General features: G+C 33.0%; 1 long non-coding RNA gene across 1 annotated transcript; it reads right to left on the reverse strand.

The window, feature by feature from the left end:
* Positions 1-1,879: 1,879 nt before the first annotated feature.
* Positions 1,880-5,631, reverse strand: LOC131068111 (uncharacterized). Its single transcript, XR_009359331.1, has 3 exons — positions 5,510-5,631; positions 3,311-3,612; positions 1,880-2,126 (listed from the first exon to the last, which is right to left on the reverse strand). It is a non-coding gene; the product is annotated as an uncharacterized LOC131068111 (long non-coding RNA).
* Between the last annotated feature and the right edge of the window lie 467 nt (positions 5,632-6,098).

Genomic DNA, 6,098 nt, shown 5'->3' on the forward strand with positions numbered 1-6,098 from the left:
AATCTTTGTCCAATTTTGCAAGTTAGCATGGTTCCTTGGCTCTCATTAGAATAGATTTAATTTCCAAGTTGATGGATTGAACGAAGGATTGAGAAAATTGCTTAATGTGGAGTTGATGTGTTCATACTTTTTATAATTGAATGATTTTCAATTAAATTGCTTAATGCGGAGTTGATGTGTTCATACTTTTTATAATTGAATGATTTTCAATTATTTTGCAAAGTTAGCCTGGACAAGTAAATGAAAACTTAACTTTTATTACTACATTCATTGTTCAATTTATTGGTGAATATAAGTGATATGAAAATATTTTGAATTCCTTAGAAGATAGCATCGTTCTTGTGCAGTTGTTGAATTTGGCAAAACATGCGGTTTGTTTCTCTAGAGTTCATAGGATTACTTTCTTAAACCCTCACCATTTTTTCCTTTTTTTCCAACTCTTAGTAGAAGTAGGATTTTAAAGAGCTTATTGCAAAATCATTCAAAAAAAAAAGAAAGTTGCAAGTGTTAAGAATCAGCAGAATCCTTAGATTGATTAAATCTTCGAACAATTACATAAGTCCCTTGAGATTAACAACAAATCACAACAAACCAACTGAGACTATCCATGTGCATTTGGGAAACTTGGAGCCGTCTTTGTGACATAGTTCAACTATTTAGCATATAGAAGATTTTGATAAAGATAAAATAGGATATTTCTGGATATTTTTCTTTGTTGAACGTGCATAAAACTACCACCAACAGTCTACTACCCTATTTGATTTACCACTTTGATGTTTCAATATAAAGGAATAACTTTGCAAGAACTCCACTGATTTCATATGATTTTAGTTCTAATTATCTTGACTATCAAAATATCTCTTCTTTAATCTATTAAAGTCCTTGATTGATTCTAGATAAAAATATCTATCTAACTCAATAATCCAATCTATCAACTCTTCAAGGTTAATGCTATTATTGTAACTAAAAAGTTCAACCCAATGCTTATTATTAGAAATATCATTTTATAACCATCTCCTCCTTTTGCTTCTTCCTCTTCATTAACTTCTATTTCTACATCGCTCACATCCTCTACAGGTACTCCATTGCAACTAGTCTAGCTATGATACCTTTGAGCATTTCCACTAATCACTCACATCCTCTACAGGGACTCCTATATGTTGTAAAATAGATCTAGAAATTGAAACAGAGTAAGCATGAAAGGGAAAGGGGAAGAGAAGTTGCATACCGTCCATTGTCCCCATTCAGAATTATTTGTAGAAATTGCATTAATAGGGAGGTAATGTTGCAAATTCAGCCACCCTCCTGTAAGTACAGTTCTCTATCCTTTCCTGAATGAAAGTAGCCTTCATAGCTAATATACTATATAGTTAAAAGTAAGCATGGTTGTTGCTTTATCTTCTGTATTTGCTTAAGGTTATACAGAATATGCAGACCATTAATAAAACACAGAATAATTAGTATGTGAAGTAGAGATCATTAATAAACTCTAAGTCTATAATTAAATGCTTCAAGCAGGTACCGATTACTAAACTAGAAAGAATGCTCTGTATTAAAAGAAAAAAATTACCAAACTATAAATGACTAAAATCCTCATTCAAGGAAATTCACAATGAGACAACAAATTGGAAAAAAATGTAAACACAAAGGAAAGAAAATGTGAAAGATTTGTTGCCTGACCTTCCTCGTTGACAAAGAATATGGATTAATATTATTGAAAAGAAATCCTTTGTCTGCGGGTGTGTGACACGGGTGCTCTGCAGATTCAAACTCAGGACTATATATATACACTCAAAACGTTGAACTTAAATTGTTGGTTTAACCCATTTTTATTTACTAATAATGATTAATTAGCTATATATACAAGATTTAAGAGGTGTGAAGATTAAAATAGCAGTAAAAAGGTGAATTTTATGGTCATGTAGAAACGTGAATGGTGAAAAGCATTTCATGACAATTGCTTTGTCTTTCAGAAATAGAACACTGTCTCCTGCATTGATTGCTGCCAAAAAACAGAACACCAAGTGCAAATTGCTCTGTCACTCTTTTTGTCCACCAACTGCATATTGCAATACACAGAACGAATCCCACCATACATAAAACATTGGAATCCATCCCCTCCATATCTACTAATATAAAATCCAGATCAGAGTCATTTTAACCAACTGAAATCCTAACCATATAAAAAGTGCAGGTATAAAAAAGAATCCAGATCAGAGTGATTTCTACTAATATTGTTTAAACCCCAAACATTTTCAGACTACCTATCAGACGTATATACATTGTACATAGATTAAAAATAGCCTTACAAAGACTGGGATGTGGTTGACAGCGGGTTGAACTTGAGATATGTAGGTATATGGTTGATATATGATTGATCCTTAGGAAAATGCTTAGACTCAATGGCCCAGCATATACATTCTTCTGGCACTACAAAAAATGTCTACTAAAGCCAATGTTGAGACTTGTGGTATCCAAGATATTCTTGAAAACCCTAAAATGCATCTTCAAAGATATGACATTTTCTCCCCATGAGATGTGAAATTACTAGTAAGGTTTGATATACGAATTCCTTAATAAAGCACAAAAACTTACCCTCTTAAAATAATCAAACACTTCATTCATATAGTACAGTCTGGTTTTAGAGCTGTTTTGCTTTATTTGAAAATCCTGCTAATCATCTGTGGTCGTTTTGCTTTCATTGGTAGTGAAAAAATATCTTTTTGAGACTTTGTGGGATGTACAAAAAGCAATGACTAAATCAATGCAAACTGTGGCAGAGATAGTGGAAGAGATCATGAGGAGTGCACATATCTCTTCCTCCAAGGCCTAGTAGTTTTGAGGAATTTGAAGCTTCCAAGTGATTTGGTAAGGGATGTGGAGAGCAAAGAACAGTCTGAGATAGAAATCATTATGAAGGAGAAGCCTTTTCAATTATTTGCAGTGTTGCAGGAAATGCAGAGGAAACCTTGTTTGTGTGAAGAAGCATTAAATTATGTCATAAGCCTTCTATAGCAAGTCAACTAGTGATGGTTTAGTTGATGAAGATGCTTATCTTTCATAAATCAACCACTAAGCCCCAAAATAAATAGAATAGATTCTTAAAAATTCTATCATGTTTAAATATGAAAATATATAGACCACTAATATATTATTTTGTAAAGGTAACTAGTAACTTTTTTTATATATTAAGTAAATAAATGCTATCAATAAAAGTATTTTTAACTTAGGTAAATCAAAGGAGCTAGGAGATATAATAAAAGATCTACAATACTTTAATCAGTAATATGTTCTTGACTTTTGTACCTACCTGCTGCATATATGCCCAAGCCAAGTTCCCAAGTGATCTTTCTGCCTTTTGTTCTATAGAAAATTGAATTTGTTTCCCCTGAGATCTGGCAAGATCGAACCATTTTCCATCGAATGCCAAATCCTAATAAAACAAGTTGATCCTGTGCTTCAATAGTGCAATCTGGTCATCCAGTGAAATAGTACTTGAGATGAAAAGTATTCAAGTCTAGAAGTATATTGTCCAGAGGCTCTTGGGCTTATTAGACAGAGCAACAATTCCTCAGTGACTTGATCGCTTCAGAACACTATCTACCCTGTCCCCTGCATTAATTTCAGCTCAAAAAGCTATTGCTCTGTCAGTCACTTTTTCCACCAACTGCAATACACAGAACAAACCCCAGCATACATGAAACCTTGGGATTTATCCTCTCATTACATTCAACCAACAGAGATCTCAACTATATGAAAAAAACAAAAGTTTATGCAGCACCAATCATTTCAGCAAATCATATCCGAAGACAAAGACAAAAGATAAAATCAGAAGCAGAGATTTTATCAAAATAGGGATTGAAGTTTGCATGTGAATTGAATGCTATTAAATTCTCTAAGTAATTAATGTTCCTTTTGCTTACAATGGAAAATCGAAGTATATCATGGAAAACAAATATTGCTTACGACAAGCACGCAGTTCATGCTTATGCAAGCAAAGTTTCTGGGTCCTTGCAAAATTGGGTGCATTCGATGTTCTCTGCTGCAAAAAGGTTTAAATTGACAACTCAGACATCATCAACCACACTCTACAGCAGGAAGTTCTCAATGGTTGGCCTTCAAACAAAATCAAAAACTCAGAAGTAAAACTAAAGAATCTATACTTGGGATGGTAAGATACTAAGAAGAAAGAACACAACAGAAAAAAATGATTGTTCCACAAAATAACATTGTAGGCACATTTAGGCAATGGTTAGAACTAAGATGAATAGGCAAAGTCAGGGATCATAATGAACCCTAGCATAACATATAAATATAAATTAAATATGCTACCTCGCCTTCTCAAATAGCCCTAAAAAGTTACATTTATAAAATGACCCAACAGTACTAGAAGAGGCCATATCCTTAACCTTAAGATGGAAATCTCTAAATAAACATTAAAACTTCAATCTATTGAGAACTGCACCAAAGAAAATTAATAAACGTAAAGTAGAACACAACCAACAGAGGAGACAAAAAATTCGTTCAGGGCAAACAAATTATGTGGTCAATCTCAAGTCCGAAAAACAAATACATATTGAAATGTAACAGGCCTTTACTCTATAATTAATAACTTTTCCAAATAACCCAATATTTACACTATCACAAAAAGGAAACGAGAGCTATCATTGAAATCAAAGAATTTTCTTCTCTTTAAGTGATTTTTTTTACAAGCTCAAGTCAGAAAGGATATGTTAACATTAACAGGTGAAAGAAATGAAAACTAACATGGGAAATAAAGTAGCGTCTTGTTCCAGAGAGGAAATTCACTGCAATCAAAACAAAATAGAAGACAAAGTCGCCAAGAGCAAGACAAATCCTCATTTCCTAAAACCCATATCAGGTAAGTTGGTCTTAATATCTTATGCAGGCCATCTAGGGCTTGAGGCATTCACCAAAATCATATTCTTTAAGAACCTAATTCTAATCTTTAAGGCTGAAAAAAACAAACAAAAAGTGAAGGTTTAAAAAAGAACCCAGATCAGAGTCATTTCTTCTAATATTATCTAAAACCCAAAAGGGAAATTCAAAGTAAATCATAGAAAACAGATATTCTCTAAACAAACCTCAGACACCCTCCAATCTATTCCGAATTCCAAGCCATACCTGTGAATGGTCCTCTCTAACAAATGCCCTCCAATCTAATTCTCAAATTTAAACCATGTTTACAAAAGCAATCCAAGATAATGGCAATACACGCTTAGCAGGGCCAAAAAATTCAGTCATAAATAACCATTTCAAAACCGGCCAAAGGGAATAAATGAAAATGCCAAATGGTCTTAAATAAAGTAAATTCCATAACCATGAAACCCTAAACCCTCAACGAAAACATAGCTTAAGATCCCAATTCAATCAGTTAAAAATATCACCAAAAAAGGCATTCCCTTAACATAGCTCAAAATTCAAATAACAGATACTTCAGAAAATAATCCTAAAAAATAAAAGCAGAAATGAAAGCCAAAAAAAGTACCTGTACAGGCTCAGAACAGAAGCTGTAGGAAATAGAATGCAGAATATGAAGTGGACAAATTGATTCAAATATTCAAATACTTGAATATAGACGTTGGAACAAAGGAGCCGTTACAAATCTATTGGTTGGAATGTTGACGTGGCAGCCTAAGATTGAATTGGGTTATTTTAACAAGCGCTCCTCTTCCAATTTTTAATGTTGAGGTAGCAAAGGATTTCCAAGCCTTTGATCTCTATGTTTTTCTCAATTCATTTCAAAAAATTATTATTATTGTTAGTGAATATTGTATAAAATTAAAAAAAAAAGTGGTAGAGAGACACACTCAAAGTTTTATGGGACGTGTTCAAATACAATAAAACTGAAGCAAAAGGAGCCAGTAGTTGAGCGTGTTGCAATTCCTGTGATAGAAGTTGTTGATTTAATACCTTCATACTTACCAATTTAATGTCCAATTTTTGTACAACATTGCACCAATAGTTGTGAGTTTAAAGTTGTTATTGCTACGATGAGTAACAATAATTGAATGAAATATACCATTTGTTGTAAAAAGCAACCAATCATGTGATGTCACATTAGTTGCACAAGTATT

Source organism: Cryptomeria japonica, chromosome 11 (assembly GCF_030272615.1).
Source record: "Cryptomeria japonica chromosome 11, Sugi_1.0, whole genome shotgun sequence".
NCBI lineage: Eukaryota > Viridiplantae > Streptophyta > Pinopsida > Cupressales > Cupressaceae > Cryptomeria > Cryptomeria japonica.